The sequence below is a fragment of the Myodes glareolus genome, chromosome 14 (assembly GCF_982192425.1).
Source record: "Myodes glareolus chromosome 14, mMyoGla1.1, whole genome shotgun sequence".
Lineage (NCBI taxonomy): Eukaryota > Metazoa > Chordata > Mammalia > Rodentia > Cricetidae > Myodes > Myodes glareolus.
In genome coordinates, this window is record NC_142039.1 from 41960862 (window position 1) to 41981987 (window position 21126).

General features: G+C 43.0%; 2 long non-coding RNA genes across 6 annotated transcripts in view; one reads left to right on the forward strand and one right to left on the reverse strand.

The window, feature by feature from the left end:
- LOC148119850 (uncharacterized) overlaps positions 1–21126 on the forward strand; it is a 28448-nt gene that overhangs the window by 5248 nt on the left and 2074 nt on the right. The window lies entirely within an intron of this gene.
- Positions 20639–21126, reverse strand: part of LOC148119851 (uncharacterized) — a 54205-nt gene continuing 53717 nt past the window's right edge. For all 5 annotated transcript variants that reach the window (XR_015734863.1, XR_015734860.1, XR_015734862.1 and 2 more), the window contains one exon: positions 20639–20912. This is a non-coding gene — a long non-coding RNA (uncharacterized LOC148119851). The remainder of the gene's footprint in view (positions 20913–21126) is intronic.

Sequence of the window (21126 nt, forward strand, 5' to 3'; positions counted from 1 at the left end):
TGGGGGAGAGGGAGGGAGAGGAAGGGAGAGAGAGGGAAAGAGAGGAAGACACACAGACACACACACACACACAGACACACACACACACACACACACACACACACACACACACACACACGGTCGGCAAAGTCTGCCTTTTATAAGGAAACTTAGTGAATGTGTACAGGAAGTGCTCTTAGTGGCTGCAGCTGAGGACGTAGCCTGTCAGGACCCCAAGGGCAGGCCAGCAAGATGCCTGAATACTAACATGCGCTTCAGTACAGGTGTGTAGAGTACACTTACACCCGCCTCTCGTCATACTAATCAACAAAGATTCATGAAAAGAGAGTTAAGAATGAAGTACAAGATCTGCAACTGCGGAGTGACCAGTCTTGCTCAATGAAAGCAAGATGCAGCCTGAGCAAAGATTTTGGGAATGTGACCCCAAATGTGAGGCAACAGAACTCCAAATTGACAACCAGGATCAAGTCAGACTGTGAAGCTTCTATACAGCAAAGGGGAAACCAGCTAAGAAGAACGGGAGAAAGCATTTGTAGGCCACTTATCCCATGAAGGGTTGAAGCTCAGGGAAAGAGAACTCTAGCTACTCACTGGAGAACACCAGATCATCCAGCTAAGAACTAATGATCTGGCTAGTAAGCGCTCAGAAAGGCTATGCAAACACGAAAACCTATGTGAAAGTCCCTGACCACAATCCCCACTAATCCAGAAGGAAATGCAAATCAAAAACTCCAGGGGATGTAGGTAACAGGACTGTTATCAAAACACAGGAAGAAGCAGGTGCTGGGGGCTTGCAGAGAAAAGGAGGAGGGCTCTTTCTTATTGATGGGGAGAATACCACTTAGTACTGCCATTATGGAGAATATACAGCGCTTAAAAAGCAAACCGAAAGAACCATTAGTAGGCCTCACGGTGTAAGGAGCCCCACAGCTGTCTGTTGGTGAGTGGACAGAGGCAAGACAGCTCTCCTGATCTTTCTCGGTCGATGTGAGTAGAGTTTCTTTTCTCTGTTCTGTTTCTTCCAGCATTCCGGTGTTTTTCTTGAATTTGTGCAGACAGAACATGGACGGGTCACCTTTAGATGAGATCTTGTTAGTTGAGGTTTGTTATGATCGCAAACTTTCAAACTGTCACCTCCTCCAAATTCTGTCTTGTTTTGGTTTTTTGAGACAGGGTTTCTCTGTGTGGTCCTGCAATGTCCTGAACCTCACTCTGTAGAGCAGGCTGACTTCGAACTCAGAGATCTGCCTGCCTCTGCCTCTGTGTCCTGGGTGGGACTCAGATCATTTATTTTTAAGGTGTTTGTTTGCTTGAGACAGGATCTCACAATGTAGCACAGGCTGGCTTAGAACTCACTCTGTAGTTCAGATTGGCTTCACACTTGTGGCAATCCTGTTGCCTCAGACTCCCAGCTCCTAGGACTCCAGGTGTGTGCCACCTCACCCTGCAAGGTAACCATTCCTGTGCCATATTTACCATTCTACTTTGCATTTTGTTTCCTGTCTGTCTCTTGTCCCTCAACTTCTCCTTCTGTACCTTGCTGTGGGTGACTTGAACATCCTTAGGAATCCTTCTTCCTTTGCTATCTCTGTTTGACTTTGTTGTTGCAACAGGAACTTGGTGTACTAGAGAGTTCCCTCTTGGCAGGAGCAGAAAATGTTGGAGTATTATCCTTTTATTGTGACAAAATAAACATAGCATAAAACTTATCACCTATCCATCATACATTCCAAGTGTATAAGTGTATTTGCAAGACTGGTTAACCACTCTCAATATCTCACCTGGAAATTCTTTGTTATTTCAAATAGAAATGAGGCCTACAACAAACAATAACCTCACATGATTGCTTCTCCCAGGGTATAATCTCTCCTCTGCATTCTGTCCCTGGGAGCTTGTTTGTTGTAATTGCTTACTCACAGCGGAAGAAACATACAATGTGGCCTTTTGTGTTAAACTTATTCCACCGAGCACAGTTGTCTTCAGTTTCTCCTCTGCTGGAAAGTATGACAGAATTTTGTTCTTCCTTCTTCTTCTTCCTCTTCTTCTTCCTCTTCTTCTTCCTCTTCTTCTTCCTCTTCTTCTTCCTCTTCTTCTTTTTCTTCTTCTTCTTCTTCTTCTTCTTCTCCTTCTTTTTCTTCTTCTTCTTCTTCTATATTCTTTTTATAAATATATTTTTATATTCTTTTTTTATATTCTTTTTATAAATATGTACAAACCATGTGGTGATCATCCATTTTTGTATTGATGGAAAATTGGACCTTTTCTACCTTCTGGCTATTGTAGATTGTGAACACAGATGTGCAAATCTCCATTTGAGTCTTTCTTTGAGTCCTTTTGGATATTATCTATGTATCTATGTATCTATGTATCTATCATTTACTTACCTATTAATCTTCTCTCTGATATTTATCTATATTCTATCCATTGGTCACCTATCATATATCCAGCATCAACCTATTATTGCAATCTATATTGTATTTCTCTATAATTTACATCTATAATTTATTTATCTATCACCTCTTTCTAATGTATCTATTATCATTATTACCCACAATCTATCATTATAATCTATCATCTATCTATTGATCTATCCAGGATTGAAAATTCTGGTCATCTTTATCAAATGTTTAAAGCACAAGAACTTTCTCAGTAAGAGACCGATTTTCCCAGAAGTCTGAGCAGACAGGAGGGGCCAGGCTCCACAATGATCTGAATTAGAACACCACTGCGGACCTCCTCAGACCCCCGGTTCTGTCCGTCTTCAGCTCTTAAGCCACCCAGTGGTGGGTCTAAGGGTGGTGGCGTTGGGATCGTCGGCACCTAGTCTTTCTCTGCGTAGAGTAATCTGTGTGGGAGTCAAGTTCAGAGACAAAAGGAAGCAAAGGATTTCTAGGAATCTTTTTCTAGGCTGTGGTGTTGTGAAGTTTCATTGGGATTTTTGGAATGGAAATTGTAAAGAATTCAAATTTATTTACAGAGAAACCTGATTTCTGTGACTAGATTTGTCACTGGAGAGCTGTAAACAGCCTTTCTCTTCTGGAGTATCTGTGTCTACACACAGCATCTTCACGATGTGCTGCATTGTTGATGAACTAAATGCTCTTTCCCCATAGGTGGGGCACTGGCTCAAGACAATTTAGCTCAGTGCCATTTATTGCCTTTCATCTCATCCTTCTTTTGACGACAGGTGGTAGCTACAGTTACGAGAATGAGGTACACTGCATAGAGGCCGTTGACAATCCCACGGATGTTATATAAGGTGTTCGTGTACTATTTGAGATTATTTTCTTTTGGCTTACTGCCTTTACAAATAGCAAAATTGTAAATGTGTTCCCCTTACACGCTAATCTTATTTTTGGTAGTGCTAGTCTAGGTCAGCTTAATTATTGGAGGAAAGCCCCAGAGTAAGGGCCTCCCAGAGAGCATCCTTGAGCCCACTCCCGTCTGAGGGATAACTATTAAACACTGTTATAGACTGCTTCTTGTTTTGTTTGTTTGTTTGCTTTGTCATCCTCATCCCCCATTTTGTTGGGCGTTTTATTATAAAGAAAACTTTTTTAAAAAATTAAAACTGTAATATCAGATAAAAATTGGAACTCAAGACTGTGTTTGGGATCAAATCTATTTTCATAATTGGCAAGTTTGTAAGGAACAACTAAGAAATGGGAGACAGGCAAAAATCTAAAACCCCAGAATGCTTAAATGTGCTGTAAAACAACTGTAGATATTCACTGGGTTTTTCCGAATAATAGCCTTCCTTCCTTTTCTGTCTACTGTGACTTTTCAGTTAAAAATTTGTTTTTAAAAGTATTTGTTACAATTCTATCTAGAAAAAAAAATGACTCAATTTCTTGGCCTCAGCTTTCCGTATTGTATAAAGCCGGAAGGGAGAGGGCACAGGATGTGTGGCCCAGTGAACCTGATTAGCATGCTGCTCTAGATGGCTGCACTTCACAATACTTTGTGGAGTGGTTTTCATGAGACAGCATCTCCTTCTGTGGTTCAGGCTGTCCGGAACTCACTATGGATCCTAGGCTGATCCCAAACTCACAACGATCTCCTCGTCTCAGCCTCTCAAGTACTGGGATTACAGGTGTAGGCCATGATGCCCAGTAATTGTTTTTTGTTGTTGGTTTTGTTTTGTTTTAAGTTTCATTTTGTCAGTGGTCGAGGCATGAGCAGTTCTTTGCCCAAAGGTCAGTTTTACCAAGAAGAAAACAAGCTCCAAGTGGAGTGTCTTTGGTGCGAAACATTTTCTTGTGAATAGATTGGTGCTGCCAGGAGCAATCGTGTCTCACTTCAGCAGAACCCTAAGTTATTTAAATGCCATGTTCTACAGTTCTTTGAAATGGTTGAAGATTACCTATCTATATGGAATACAATCTCTATATATCTAAAGAACCTGATTAGTCAAACTCTAAGTATAACAAACATGGGTGACTATTGACCTATAATTCTTAATACCTTTAAAATTCTTTAAAAGCTTAAAGACTAAGACTTCATATCAAATTATTAAATAATCTTTAAACAACTGTGCAGCAAATGAGGACAATGGCCTCAAAATATAAACATGTATAAGTATCTTGATCAGAGGTAGAAATGTATAGTGTAATATGATAAATACATTCTAAAATTGTATCATTATACAAAATATCTTAAGCAAAGGAAGAAACATGCATGCATATAATATGACAAAATAACTTTGCCTAGGTGTACACATATTGTAAACAGAAATAGGAGCATATTCAATATAACAAATATAATTTGAATTTATATCAATATGCAAGAATCTATACAATGTAAATTGTCTATAAAAATAGCTCACAAGTATTCATTCTATTACTCAGTATTATTAGTAGTATGAGTAAGCTCACACAAATCTATTATCCCATCCAATTCCTTTTTTTTTAATCAAAAAAGATCCCCGAGTCTACATAATTTCCACCCTAACCTCCAGCCCTATACCACTTTAATCAACTCCCCTAATTGATGTTCCTAACCCTGAGGGCAAAGTTTGTTGGGAGAGGGGACATTGTCTTCGAGAATTACTTCCAGCAGTTATGGGGGCAATGTTCTTTCTATGGGATCCTGGAAGACTAAAATGATGGTGAAGTTTCAAAATTACTGTCTGATATAACTGCAAATAATCTCTGAGTACTCGGTAGGGTTTTTCTGAGGTTCCTATTTGAAGTTCTGACTAGAATGTTGTAGGAAGGTGCACTATTTAAGCTAACTAATTTGGAATCATCTTGAGCAGCTGGTACACAAAACCATTCTTAAATTAGCTCTATTAGCATCATGAAGTCATATGAACCCAGTGGAATTGTGGCACTGAGGGAGAGAGAGAGAGGGAGGGAGGGAGAGAGAAAAGCTCATTCCATGGGGAGATACAGAGAAACATAGACAGAGAAACATAGAGCATTAACAACAAACTGACTTGGGGAATTAATGAGCTTAATGGGCATACGTGAGAGGTTCCATCCACTCGGAGTGAATGTTCCATCCACTTGGTAGGTAGAGGCAGCTGGATCTCTGTGAGTTCTAGTCCAACCTGGCCAAGACAACACAAAGAGATCCTGCTTCAAAAAAGGAAAGAAAACGACAAATAGTCTTGTAAGTGTCACCCTCCACACACACCTATTTACTCAACTGCCACAGGGTGGGGAGTCGCAATGCCAGACAAAGGAACAACTGATAGCCCAGGCAGCTGTGCTGGGGTGGCAGTTTAATCTATTCTTTGAAATAATAGTTTAAAATGTATAAATTGTTTACTTTTGAAAATTTCCACTCATGCTCCTTCCAGACTGCAATTGACGAGAATTGTGGAAGACAGGCCTGTGAGCAGGAAAGCTGGGGTATCAATCCATGCCTCAAAGACCCACCTCAGCTAGGGCTTCTTTTTTTTTTTTTTTGAAAGTAATTTTATTAAATTATAAAAGTTTCCATTTACGCCCCTCTTCCCAACACCCTCCCACTCCCCCCCCTCCCTCTCCTCCTCCCTCTTTGTCCCTAAGGGCAGTCAGGGTTTCCAGCCCTGTAGAAAGTTCAAGTTCGTCCCCCCTCCCTCCAGGTCCAGGAAGGTGAGTATTCAAACAGACTGGATCCCAAAAATCCAGTATATGCAGAGGAAACTAGTCCCAGTGTCATTGTCCATGGCTTCTCAGAAAGACTCCGGGCCAGCCACATTCAGAGAATCCGGTCACATTCAGAGAATCTGGTTGGATCACGTGCTCGTTCAGTCGCAGTCCAACTGTCCTTGGTGAACTCTCATTAGATCAGTCCCCTTGTATCAGTGGGTGATAGCATCCCTCGCAGACCTTCGTCATTTTCTTCGTCCTTCTGCTCCTCATTTGGACCTTGGGGGGCTCAGTCCGGTGCTCCAATGTGGGTCTCCGTCTGTATCGCCATCCATCGCCAGATGAAGGATCTATGGTGATAAGCAAAATATTCATCAGTATGGTTATGGGCCAAGGCCGGTTCAGGCACCCTCTCCTCTGTCCAGAGAACAATCTGGGGATCTCTCCTTGGACCTGAGATCCCATATATAATCAAGTTTCCTATAAACCCTAAAATGACTCCCTTAGTTGAAATATATTCTTCCCTGATCCCATATTCATCCTTCCTCCCTTCCCCCCATCCCGGTCAACCGAGCTTTCTCCATTCCTCCCCTACTCCCTTCTCTCTAACCCTCTCCCCTTCCAACAACCCTCCCCCCCCCCATGCACCCAAGGTTACCTGGGACTCTTGACTATTTCCTACCTCCTGGCGGATAGCTAAACAATCTTCATCAGGTTCGTCTTCTTATTTAGCTTCTCTAGGATCACGAATAATAGGCTCAAAGACCTTTAAATTATGGTTAGAATCCACTTATGAGTGAATACATACCGTGTTCCTCTTTTTGGGTCTGGCTTACCTCACTCAGTAAAGCGTTTTCTATGTCCATCCATTTGCATGCAAAATTCAAGATGTCATTATTTTTTACCGCTGAGTAAAACTCAAATGTGTATATGTTCCACACCTTTTTTAACCATTCTTCTATTGAGGGGCACCTAGGCTGTTTCCAGGTTCTGGCTATTACAAATAGTGCTGCTATGAACATAGTTGAACAAATGCTTTTGTAGTATGCTAGGGAATCTCTAGGGTATATTCCCAAGAGTGGAATTGCTGGGTCCTGAGGGAGGTTGACTCCCAGTTTCCTGAGAAACCGCCACACTGATTTCCACAGTGGCTGCACAAGTCTGCATTCCCACCAACAATGGATGAGTGTTCCCCTCACCCCACATCCTCTCCAGCATAGGCTATCATTGGTGTTCTTGACTTTAGCCACTCTGACAGGTGTAAGATGGTATCTCAAAGTGGTTTTGATTTGCATTTCCCTGATCGCTAAGGAGGTTGAGCATGACCTTAAGTGTCTTCTGGCCATTCGAAGTTCATCTGTTGTGAATTCTCTGTTCAGTTCAGTACCCCATTTTTTAATTGGGTTAATTAGAGTTTTAGTGCCTAGTTTCTTGAGTTCTTTGTATATTTTGGAGATCAGACCTTTGTCTGATGAGGGGTTGGTGAAGATCTTCTCCCAGTCAGAAGGCAGCCTTTTTGTCTTACTGACAGTTTCCTTTGCTTTACAGAAGCTTCTCAGTTTCAGTAGATCCCATTTATTCATTGTTTCTCTTATTGTCTGTGCTGCTGGGGTCCTACTTAGGAAGAGGCCTCCTGTGCCTATATCTTGTAGACTACTTCCCACTTTCTCTTCTATCAGGTTCAAAGTGGATGGATTAATGTTGATGTCTTTAATCCATTTGGACCTGAGTTTTGTGCATGGTGATAGGTATGGATCTACTTTCATCCTTCTACAGGTTGAGATCCAATTATGCCAGCACCATTTGTTAAAGATGCTTTCCTTCTTCCATTGTATACCTTTAGCTCCCTTGTCAAAAATTAGGTGCTCATAGGTTTGTGGGTTAATATCCGGGTCTTCTATTCGATTCCAAAGGTCGATTTCTCTGTTCTTATGCCAATACCAAACTGTTTTCAATACTGTAGCTCTGTAATAGAGTTTGAAGTCAGGGATGGTAATGCCTCCTGAAGTTCCTTTATTGTATAAGATTGTTTTTGCTATCCTGGGTTTTTTGTTTTTCCAAATAAACTTGATTATTGTTTTCTCAAGGTCTGTGAAGAAGTTTGATGGGATTTTGATGGGGATTACATTGAATCTATAGATTGCTTTTGGTAGAATTGCCATTTTTGCTATGTTGATCCTCCCAATCCAAGAACAAGGGAGATCTTTCCATTTTCTGGTATCCTCCTCAATTTCTTTCTTCAAAGACTTAAAGTTCTTGTCAAATAGGTCTTTCACTTCCTTGGTTAGAGTAACCCCAAGATATTTTATGCTATTTGTGGCTATCGTGAAAGGTGATGTTTCTCTGATTTCCCTCTCTGCTTCTTTATCCTTTGTGTATAGGAGGGCCACTGATTTTTTGGAGTTGATCTTGTATCCTGCCACGTTACTAAAGGTGTTTATCAGCTGTAGGAGTTCTTTGGTAGAGTTTTGGGGGTCACTTATGTACACTATCATATCGTCAGCAAATAACGAAAGTTTAACTTCATCCTTTCCAATTCGAATCCCCTTGATCTCCTTATGTTGTCTTATTGCTATTGCTAGAACTTCAAGCACTATATTGAAGAGGTATGGAGAGAGTGGACAGCCTTGTCGCGTTCCTGATTTTAGTGGAAAGGCTTTGAGTTTCTCTCCATTCAATTTGATGTTAGCTGTCGGCTTGCTGTATATTGCTTTTATTATATTTAGGTATGATCCTTGTATCCCCAGTCTCTCCAACACCTTTATCATAAATGGGTGTTGAGTTTTGTCAAATGCTTTTTCAGCATCCAATGAAATGATCATATGGTTTTTTTCTTTCAGTTTATTTATATGATGGATTACATTGATAGATTTGCGTATGTTGAACCATCCCTGCATCTCTGGGATGAAGCCTACTTGATCATAAAGGATAATTTTTCTAATGTGTTCCTGGATTCGGTTTGCCAGGATTTTATTGAGAATTTTCGCGTCAATGTTCATAAGTGAGATTGGCCTGTAATTCTCTTCTTGGTTGTGTCTTTATGTGGTTTTGGTATTAAGGTAACTGTAGCTTCATAGAAGGAGTTTGGCAAGGACTCTTCTGTTTCTATATTATGGAATACATTAAGGAGTATAGGAATTAGCTCTTCCTGGACGTTCTGTTAGAATTCTGCATTGAAACCATCTGGTCCTGGGCTTTTTTTGGCAGGGAGATTTCTGATAACAGCTTCTAATTCTTCGCGACTAACAGGTCTATTTAGATTGTTCACCTGTTCTTGGTTCAACTTTGGTATATGGTACTTATCTAAAAAAATGTCCATTTCTTTTACATTTTCCAACTTTGTGGCATATAAACTTTCGTAGTAAGATCTAATGATTCTCTGAATTTCCTCTGTGTCTGTGGTTATGTCCCCCTTTTCATTTCTGATCCTATTAATTTGCATGTGCTCTCTCTGCCGTTTGATTAGTTTGGATAGGGGTTTGTCAATCTTGTTGATTTTCTCCAAGAACCAGCTTTTTGATTCATTGATTCTTTGGATTGTTTTCTCTGTTTCTATTTTGTTGATTTCAGCCCTCAGTTTGATTATTTCCAGTCTTCTACTCCTCCTGGGTGAATCAGCTTCTTTTTTTTCTAGAGCTTTCAAGTGTGCTGTTAGGTCTCCAATGTGTGCTTTCTCCGTTTTCTTTATTTGGGCACCTATTGCTATGAACTTTCCTCTTAGCACTGCTTTCATAGTGTCCCATGGGTTTGAGTATGTTGTGTCTTTGTTTTCATTAAATTCAAGGAAGACTTTAATTTCTTTCTTAATTTCGTCCTTGACCCAGGGGTGATTTAGTAGTTGACTGTTCAACTTCCATGAGTTTGTTGACTTCCTGGGGGTAGCATTGTTGTTGAATTCTAATTTTAATCCATGGTGATCTGACAAGACACAGGTGGTTACTAATATTTTTTTGTATCTGTGGGAGTTTGCTTTGTTACCGAGTATGTGGTCAATCTTCGAGAAGGTTCCATGAACTGCAGAGAAGAAGGTATATTCTTTCCTATTTGGGTGGAGTGTTCTATAGATGTCTGTTAAGTCCATTTGATTCAATACTTCCAATAAATCTCTTAATTCTCTGTTTGGTTTCTGTCTGATTGACCTGTCCATTGGTGAGAGAGGAGTGTTGAAGTCTCCTACTATTAGTGTGTGTGGTTTGATGACTGCCTTGAGTTCTAGAAGAGTTTCTTTTACATATGTGGGTGCTTTTATATTAGGGGCATAGATATTCAGGATTGAGACTTCTTCCTGTTGAGTTGTTCCTGTTATGAGTATGAAATGTCCATCTCCATCTCTTCTGATTGATTTTAGTTTGAAGTCGATTTTGTTAGATATTAGAATGGCCACACCCGCTTGTTTCTTAGGTCCATTTGCTTGGAAAACCTTTTCCCAACCCTTTACTCTGAGTAGGTGTCTGTCTTTGTGGTTGAGGTGTGTTTCTTGTAAATAGCAGAATGTTGGATCCTGTTTTCGTATCCAATCTCTAAGTCTGTGCCTCTTTACAGGTGAATTGAGTCCATTGATATTAAGAGATACTAATGACCATTGGTTGTTGACTCCAGTCATTTTTTTGGGGGGAAATAGAGTGTATGTGTTTTCCTTCTTTGAATTGTGCTAGTGAAGGGTCGCTAGATGTCTGAATTATTGTAGTCAGTGTTGGCAATGTTGGATTCCTTGGGATGTAATTTTCCTTCTAGTATTCTCTGTAAGGCTGGATTAGTAGTTACATATTGTTTAAATTTGTTTTTATCCTGGAATATTTTGTTTTCTCCATTGATAGTGAATGAAAGCTTGGCTGGGTAAAGTAGTCTGGGCTTGCATCCATGGTCCCTTAATTTCTGCAGTACCTCTATCCAGGACCTTCTGGCTTTCATGGTTTCTATAGAGAAGTCTGGTGTAAGTCTGATAGGTTTACCTTTATAGGTTACTTGACCTTTTTCCTTTGCAGCTCTTAATATCCTTTCTTTAATCTGACTGCTTTGTGTTTTGATTATTATAAGGCGAGGGGATGTTTTTTTCTGATCCAGTCTATTCGGAGTTCTGTATGCTTCTTGCACCTTCATAGGAATATCCCTCTTTAGGATGGGAAAGTTTTCTTCTATAATTTTGTTGAATATATCTTCTGGACCTTTGATCTGCAATTCTTCTCCTTCTTCTACTCCTATTATTCTTAGATTTGGTTTTTTTTTATTATGTCCCATATTTCCTGAATGTTTTGTGATGAGAATTTGTTGGATTTGCTGTTTTCTTTGGTCAGGGCGTTTATTTTCTCTATGGTGTCTTCATAATCTGAGATTCGTTCTTCTATCTCTTGTATTCTATTGGTTAAGCTTGATTCTGTAGTCTCCGTTCGTTTACCTAGATTTTCCATATCCAGCCGGCCCTCGGTTTGTGTTTTCTTCACTGCCTCCATTTCAGTTTTCAATTCTTGAACTGATTCCATTACCTGTTTGATTGCTTTTTCTTGGTTTCCCAGGGTATCATTTACGAATTTACTCATTTCTTCAAACTTTTTGTTATATTTGTCTTCCATTTCTTTACTCATTTCTTCCATCTTTTTGTTATATTTCTCTTCTATTTCTTTAAGTGAGTTATTCATACCCTGTTTAAGAGACTCTATTGCTTTCATAATGACACTGTTTTCCACTTCTTCCGGAATAGCGCGTTCAAGTCCTTCTGTCGTAAGATCGCTGGGATCTGGCGTTTTCATGTTGTTTTTCAGATTGTTGGAGGAATTCTTGCCTTGGCGCCTGCCCATCTCTTCCTTCAGATGCTCTCCAATGGCTCTTCCCTCCGCTGGGTCTTCTTCTACTGGATTAGTGTCCCTTGCTTTCCAGGAATCACTTTGCCTGCTGTCTTAGCTAGCTGCAGGCAGGCTATTAGAACAAAGGGACTTCCTTCCCTTTGCACTCACCACCTGTCCTGACCCGCGGTGCCCACCCCGGCTGAGATGGAGGAATTTAAGCCCCAAAGAAGGGAGAGAGGAGGGAGGGGTTGGAGGCCGAAAGCTGGGATGGCGTAGCAGGAGAGAGGGATTAGCTGGGGGAAGCTGCCCCTTTGGAGTAGCCAGGGAGATAAGGATGGCGGGAATATTGTGTGTTCCCTAACCGGTCAACACACTTACCACTCCACAGGATCAGAGCCCCTCGCTGGTCAGAAGACTCCCTGCCTGCGGTCTTAGCTTGCTGCAGGCCGGCTATCAGAACAAAGGGACTCCCGTCCCTTTGCACTCACCGCCTGCCCCGGCCCGCGGTGCCCACCCAGGCTGAGATGGAGGAATTTAAGCCCCAAAGAAGGGAGAGAGGAGGGGAGGGGTTGGAGGCCGAAAGCTGGGATGGCGTAGCAGGAGAGAGGGATTAGCTGGGGGAAGCTGCCCCTTTGGAGTAGCCAGGGAGATAAGGATGGCGGGAATATTGTGTGTTCCCTAACCGGTCAACACACTTACCACTCCACAGGATCAGAGCCCCTCGCTGGTCAGCTCAGCTAGGGCTTCTTGAATTGATTTTTGTTTCTTATATATTTTGAGATAGGGTGTCATATAGTCCAGGCTATCTTCTAACTCACTATGTAGCTGAGGATGACCTTTAACTTCTGATCCTCCTACCTCTATCTTGTGGGAATTGACTAACTTACTGAAGCATTTACATCATATTAGAAAGTTTCATCTACACGGGCAAAGGAATTATTCCTGGGCTATGGAAACAAACTAGTTAATACTTCTAAGAAAAGTATGTCCCCGGTGGCACACATCTTTAATTCCAGCACTTGGGAGGCAGGAACTGGTGAATCTCTATGAGTTTGAGGCAAGCCTGCCTAGTCTACAGAGTGTAATTGGTTGTTTTTAGCTCTTTGATTCTTTTGGGGGCCAGTCACCCAGCTCCCAAATAAATACACAGAGGGTTATTCTTATAAATGCCCTGCCTTAGCTTGGTTTGTATCTACCCAGCTTTTCTTAAATTATCCTGTCTACATTTTGTCTCTAGACTTTTATCTTTATCTTATATACCTTTCTTTATTTCTTGCTCTGTGACCGACTGTGTAGCTGGGGCTGGCCCCTGTTCTTCTCCGTCTTTCTTCTCTCTCCTAGATCTTCTCCCAGATTTCTCCTGTTTATTCTTTCTGCCTGCCAGCCCCACCTATCTTTTCTCCTGCCTTGCTACTGGCTGTCCAGTTCTTTATTAGACCAATCAGGTGTTTTAACAGACAAAGTTAGACAGCTTCACGGAATTAAACAAATATAACATAAAAGAATGCAATACATCTTTGCATTGTTAAACAAATATTCCACAGCATAAACAAATGGAATGCATTTCAACTAATATTCTACAACAACAGAGTGAATTCTAGACTAGCTAAAGCTACATAGTAAGACCGTTTCAAAAAAAGAAAGAAAAGAAAATGGCTATCCATCTGCTTGTTCACTATTTTTAAAAAGTTTTTATTGTTTTTCTGTGAATTTCACATCATGCACCCCAATCCCACTCATTTCCCTGTCCCTCCATATCCTCCCTTCACCCTTCAACCTCCTGCCCCAAACAAAACAAAACAAAACAAAATTTTAATTAAAAAAAACTTTCAGGGGAAGCTGTGATTTGTCACAGTGTGTCACACAGTATATCTTTTTGTCCAAACAGTTTTACTTGCCAATATTCATTGCAATAAGTCATTGGTCTGGGTTAAGGTCTCTGACTTCTGCTATAGTCTCAGTACTGAACCCTCCATGGGGATATCCTGTTGTTGCCCTGTGTTGTGGAGATCCTGTAGCTTTGCTCTGCAGGACTGCCCCTTCACACGCTCTGCAGGACCGCCTCCTTCACACACTCCAGCAGTTCTTAGATGGGGTAGAGGTTAGGGTGAATCAACTCAAAGCCCTGGATCTGGGCCTGGGTAGTAGCTGCATTGGTCAGTCATCTGCTCTTCTGCACCCCTGCCACTAGGATCAGCTCTCCCACTTTGCCCAGATGGGGGTGGGGCGGATTGGGGGGACCGCTTATCCTGCCTGTGGCATTCGGAAGAGATGGAGCCAGCTCTCTGGAACCCACACCACCAGGGTCAGCTCTCCTATGCTGCCAAGATGGGGCTGTTCACCATCTATTAAAGCTGGGTTTTGTCCTACGGTCAATCAAGGGCTTTCACTAGATATAAGTGATCAAAAGAAGAGAGTTCAGACTTCCAGACTCACAATTGAGCACAGTCCTACCATGAGGCTCCTTCCAGAACCCTGCTGAGGGAGTCCTCTAGGTGCTAGCAAGTTTGGGGGTCTGCAAACAGGTTAAGATCCCACAGAAAATGAGTGGAGGGCTAGGGAGACAGCTCAGTCGATAAAGCGTTTGCCCGTCCACAGGCATAACGACATGAGTTTAAGTCCTCGAACCCATGTGAAACTGCCAAGTGTGGAAGCTTATGATTGAAATTCCAGTACCGTGGAGGAGACAGGCCAGAGAGCCTCACCTACTTGGTGAGTTCCAAGAGTGGAGAAAGACCCTATCTCAAAAAATGAGGTAGACTTCCTCTGGCTTCTACACAGATGAGCAAACAGTCACATGTACCCACTCATGTACCTGAACATACCTCCGCCTCACAAATGGGTAGAAACAATAATCTTCATTAATTGCTGCAACAGCCTGTAACTCCCACATTAGCTGGCTAAAAGCAGGTTAGAGAACGTGGCTTCGGACAGTGATTCGAGCAGGGTCTGGAACTTTTCAACCTGGCTTCTGTTCGGAAACATACGTGTTCCAATGTGGTGACTCATTCTGTAGTCCTAGTATACAGAAGGCTGAGGCTAAACTATTGCCATGAATTAGAGGCTGGTCTAGACTAAATACTGAATTCTAGTCCAGCCTGGACTGCATAGCAAGACTTTGTCACCAACAAGCCAACAAGAGCTCCAGAACTGCTCCCTTTATTGACCCAGACAGGCAGAAGATGCATACAGAACAGTGACCCTGCCAAACTTCTGCACTTGACCTTGGGGGATGCCAGTGGTTAGTGCCATTATTCTTTTGTTCCCGGTGTGGAAACTTAGCAGAAAGGGGAACAAATGCTCTCTTTTAAGACTAATCAGGACCACTGAATCCTGCACCAGCCCATCTGGGCTGAAGTTCCAGTTTTGGAGTTTTCAGAAATATCCCTGGATTTTCCCAGCAATTTCTGCACACAGCCCCGCTCCCTTTTCTTGTGAGGGTTTCAATCTCTATAAACAAAGAGGACAAATAAGTCAAACAGGCTCACTATCAGGATAGAGCACCAAGGGAGGAATGCCTGCAGACTGTGAGATCCACGGACATACAGACAACATGAAAGGAAAACAAACAAAGAGAACCATGGAAACACTAAGGGAAAAAAGACATCTGGAGCCCCGAGGGAGGAGCAGCTCACCAGGAGGAGCCGAAGACCTGAGTGTGTACAAGAAGTCCAGGGAGGTAACGGGCTCTGGGGTCCCCACTGGAAGAGCATCATTGGCCTCCAGGTCAGAAGTCCAAATGGACCATGAAGTAGTTAGATCACCATGGTGAGGGGCATGAAGTCAGTGAGGGGAGGAGGGTGAAGGTTACTGAAGATATTTGGCAGAAGGGAGAGAGAAGGAAGGAAGGGAGAGGAAGGCACAAGAGAAGAGTAGCTGGGCTGAGGGGGGGGGGAGTTTCTGGACGTGTTAGAAATTTAGGGAGGAATGCTCTGGGGAGATGAGCTGCTCGGAGTCTCCATGGAGACAGCTGGAAGGACTGATTCAGCCATTAGGGCTGAGAGGAGGAGGAGGCTGTGGCTCTCCCCTTCTGAGCACAGCTGAAACCCTGTGTGTTCTGGACTAAAACGCCTTTAACCCATTTTCATTTTACCACTCTGAGCCACAGTGTGGGCGGGGACGTTCTCTCTGGGAATCCCCTGAGCAGCTCTCTAAGCCTGCAAACAAATCACAGGGCTCAAGGCAGTTCCTTTGTGTTAATGTGTCAGAGGCGAGTGGAGGGGACAGAGGGAAACTTTCAGGGCTCCCCTTCTCCTTCCCCTCATCTTTCTCTTCCTCCTCCTTCTCCTCTCTCCTCCTACTTCTTGACTTTTTTGTTTTTTGTTTTTTTAAGGCTAAGTATTTCTATGTCCTCTGGCTACCCTGGAACTCACCACGTAGCCTAGAGTGACCTTGACTTCAGTTTGTAGATCAGGCTGGCCCTCAGACTCCAACTCCTACCTCAGTCTCCCGAGTGCTGGGATTATAGCCATGTGCGATTATGCCCAACGTGTAGGATTTCTTGGCACTTTAAAAATGTTTTTGTCTGTTTTCAGCTTATAATATAGCTTCTCTTTGTGTCCTTTCAAAGCAATCATTAGGTCCACTAAATAGAAACTTGAGGTTTTCATCAGGTGAAGAAATGCTCTTCTATGATTTCCTGATCATTTGTTCTTCTGTTCTCTGGATACCCCATTGCAAGCCATGAATCGGGTAATTCTTCCTGTTTCTAGGCCCGATTTTGGCATCTTGTGCTACTCAAACCTCTGCTGACCTCTGGATTTGCTTTGATTCTCGTGATTTTGGCTAACAAATTTGTTTTGTCCTCTGCTTCTCTTTCTCATTGCACCTGCTTCATTTATGAAAACCCCCTTTGATGTTTTTCTGCGACCTAGCAGTTGCACATGAATCTACCGATATTTTAATTATCGTCTGGCGCCCCACGGCCCACAGTGCTGGCCTTGGAGGGCCTTGTGGAGCCGGCCGGTTCTACCACGGCTGCAATATGCAATACGTAGGTTTACACTAAGTCTCTATCATCCTCTTTACCAACAAAAACTCAGAAGCCAGATGTGGGGGTGAAAACCTGCTCGATCAGAGAAGCCAAGAAGCAAGCAGCCGACCTTGCATTTTGGCTGGAGGCCCAGCAAGAGACGTGTCTCTTCACTCATGCCAAAACCAAAAGACCCAGCGCAAGTCCCCGCCCCTTCCTTCCTTGCATCTTCTCTGGCCAATTCTGGTCAGTAAGTCACTAGCTTCGCCCCTGATTCAAGGTAAGCTTTATTTAACAGTCTTGGAGTGTCACAGTGTGATTAAATTCCCATTACACCCTTTCCTTGGAGATTTCAGGAAAAGGCTTAATTCTAAATTTCATCTGCCATCGTAATTTAATGCTTTTTATATTTATTTATTTTTCATGTTTATTTATTTATGTTATAATTTATCTGTTCTGTCTCTTTAAGAGACAAGCCACGCCCCCCCCAGGCAGGCAGGCAGATCTTCCTTCCTGCTTGCAGCCTGAGTCTCTTCCTTTTCTGTCTCCCTCTCAAAGAGGCAGTTTATCTCTTCCTTCTCTCTCTCTCTCTCTCTCTCTCTCTCTCTCTCTCTGTTTCTGTGCTCTTCTTCTACTTCCCCTTCCCTTCCATACTTCCATAACCCACTAAATAAATATCCAACCTCACTCTGCATGGCATGCCTCCTATCCATGTCTCTGTCTCTCAGCCGCCTTCGGAGACCTGCGGCATGATCTCGTGCACTGTCCCTGCCTGGGACTGGCTGCTCACGGGACCACTGCCCCCTTCCTGCCACCACATGGCCCACTGACTGTCACCGCTTGGAGACCTGCAGAATTTCTGCCACAGCGTTTCTGTACAGCATCTTATTTTTACCATTACAATAGGGTCTTATGTAGCCCAGGCTTACCTCGAAAGTCACTATGTAGCCCAGGCTGGTTTTGAACTCTTGACACACTCTGCCTCTACCTGTGAAATGCTCTAAGTTCAGTAGTACACCGTCATGCTCCCTAACTTTTGTTTTCTGGGTGGTGCTCTGGCTCCAGTTTTCTCTAGCTGGTGATCTCACCATCCCACCCCCTTTTTGCACCCCACCCTCACCCAGGCATGGTCCCATCCATGTTTGGTGGGACACTTCACTGAGGCTGAGGTGGGGAAGGTGAGGATTCCTAGTCCTTTAGACAGAATCCGCTTGTTCCCAGCAGGCCTCCGCCCTCACCCCCATCTCGGCTGTCGGAACTCCCTTTCCTCAACGTCCAGGTCTTCTTTGCTGTTTTGGTGGATAAGCTAAGTCACAAACCCTGTGCAGTCCTGTCCTCCAGTTTTAGAGGATTCAGATGGCTTCTGCCTCTAAAAACCAGTATTCTTAGCAGTGGAAAATAGGCGTCTCCAGTTTTTCCAGTATCCTTCATTAAACTGCTAGGGAACAGTTGTATAATGGGGGACCCGGCTTATTATTTCTGGCTGCTAATTCTCCCTACCTGCCTAGCCTTCCTCAGGAGAAACTAAGCTGCTCTTTCTTTTTCTTTTGTCTGTTTGCCTCTGGTTGGTTTATTTGAGGCCCAGACCTTCCTGCCCCCACCTCTCCAGTGCTGGCGCCGAGCTGACTGGTCGCCCTTGACCCTAAGCAGCTGCAGGCTGGTTTTGCTGAGGACAGACCGCCCACGGTCCTGCACAGCAGGACTTGGTTCCTGCAATGGCTTCCTGCTTCCTTTTTATTGCTTCTTCCTCTTCCTCCTCCTCCTTCTTCTTCTTTTCTGTTTTTGAGATAAAGCCTTGCTTTGTAGAGTTGGCCTGAATCACAGGATCCCCTACCTCAGCCTAAAAGAACAGGCATTACAGACGTGTTAACCCGCCCAGCTGCAGGTTTCTCTGTAAAAGTGAGACTCCAGCGGGGTGTGGTGTTGCGCACCTGGAATCCCAGCCCTTGACCAGAACCTAGTCTCTCTTTGTGTGCGGAGGCAACAGGATTGTCACAATTTCAAGGCCAGTCTGGTGTACGTAGAGAATTCTAGTCCAGCCTGGTGTCCATGGAGTTCAAGGCTAGTCTGTTGAGCGTTTCTAGTCCAGCCTGGTATACATAGAGAGTTCTAGGCCAGCCAGGGGTACACATAGAGAGACCCTGTCTCAAAGAGACAGCTATCTATCTATCTATCTATCTATCTATCTATCTATCTATCTATCTATCTATCCATCATCTATCTATCTATCTATCTATCTATCTATCTATCTATCTATCTATCTATCATCTATCTATCTAATGAATATAAAACTTCCAGCAATAAAATATGGACTCCCGAGTGCACTACTCTAACACAGAGTCCTAGCACTTCTCTCAGACTCTCAAATGCCCGAGCCAGGGCTGTGTAACAGGCTTAGCTCCCACTCTCGCCTTTGCCCCCCTGATCTGGATCCACTTTTGTGAAGCATTCGGTTTTCATCCCTCATCCCACATTTCTCAATCCTTAGCTCTCATTTCTCATCCCTCACAGTTGACCCTTCACTTTTCGTACCTTATCAGTCCTCCCCCATATCTTGTCCCTCACCTTCATTCCTTGTACTCCATCCCCCATTCCTCTAGGTGGAAGCTCACTGGGAGTGTCCTTGTTATGGCCTTAGTGCTGATAAACCAATCCCCAAATTCAGCCAGTGTGCAGTTGGCCACTGTCCAGTGTTAGTTATGGTGTCAAAAACCAGAAGTTAACACTGAAATGCTGCAAAACAAAAATTTAGTTTTTTTTTCTTTTCTTCTTCTTTTTTTTTAATAGCTGGGTCAAACTTACAATCTCCTTGAGATTAGGACAATGAAGTGGCCTTGACCAAAGGGAAGGAGGTCTTTTATAACAAGATTATAAAAGTGGATTTTGCAGTTAGCAGGTTTTTGCTTGTTTGTTTTGTTTTTTAGAGACAGGATTTCTTTATGTGGCCTTGTCTGTCCTGACGCTAGCTCCGTAGACCAGGCTGGACTTTAACTCACAGAGATCCAGTAGTCCCTGTCTTCTGAGCACTGGAGTTGAAGGCATGCATAGTCAGTTATTTTTAAGACTATGAGAAAAACACATGTTGTGGGTTTATAGTCAGTCATAAGGGAAACAATTCATAATGCACAGGTCACAAGATCATAGAGAAAGAAGAAGTTTCAAAAACAAGCAGACCTGTAGTTTAACCTTCACCCTGGGGCAATGATTAAAGCAAATACCATAGAGAACGATAGAGAAATAAATCAGAATTTGACTAAAGGGAAAATGGAATCAGCTGTTCCTTAACATCAGGTGCTGAAAGCCAGGGGTACTGCAGCGGTAATCCTTTTTGGTTTTGTTGCTAGAGGTGGGAAATGGGTTGACAACACCTGTGAAAGCTTACTGTCCGTCTGCTGTTTGGTCAGAGATTCTACCCTTGGATACATTCCCAATATAAATGGTACTTCTGTCCACCAAATATTGTGTATAAAGAGGCTAATATCCAATAATAATGGTCAAAAGCAAGGAATAACCCCAAATATCTAACAGCAGATGAACAGAGAAACAACATGCTGTCTATTTCTAAAACACAGTGCTGCCCGACAGCGAAGAGAACAAATCATTGCTCTGCGTGGCAGTGTTGCCGAGCACCATCGTCACCGTGCGGGACGAGAAGACCAAAGAGCAGGGGGTGCAACTGAGCGATGAGAGCTGTGTCATTCAAGAGCAGGCATCATTGCCTGTAGTGCCAGGCTTTGAGGGGTCCTTCTCTGGATGGGAGCTGACTAGGAGGGACATATTGACTTCTAGAAATTCTCTGTAATCTAAAAAAAAAAAATATTTATTTTTAAAATTTATTGTGTAGATGTATAATACATGTCTCGGTGTGTATAAGTCACAGGTGGGCAAGTGACAGTGGAGGCAAGAAGAGGGCGTGGGAGTCACTGTAGCTGGAGTTACAGATGGTTGTGAGCCACCTGACCGAGGGGCTGAAATCCAAACTCAGGTCTTTTGCAGGAGCGGCAAGAACTCGAAACTGCTGCGCCCTTTCTCCAGACCCTGCTCCATCTTTGGATGTGGAAGGCAGCTGGATGTGCACCTCTATAAAAACAAAAACAAAAAAAAGGCAGAAACACACACACATGAGATTAGAGAAGCTTTTTATAAGGAATTTAAATGGTTTTTTAAAAATGCCCCGTGGGGCCTTTGACTCGCTCTCTCAACAGTCGGGCGTCTGAAGCTGGAGCAGTGTTGGAGTTTGAGGCCACTCTGGACTACAGAGTGAGACGCTGACTCAAGAAACTGAAATGGGTAT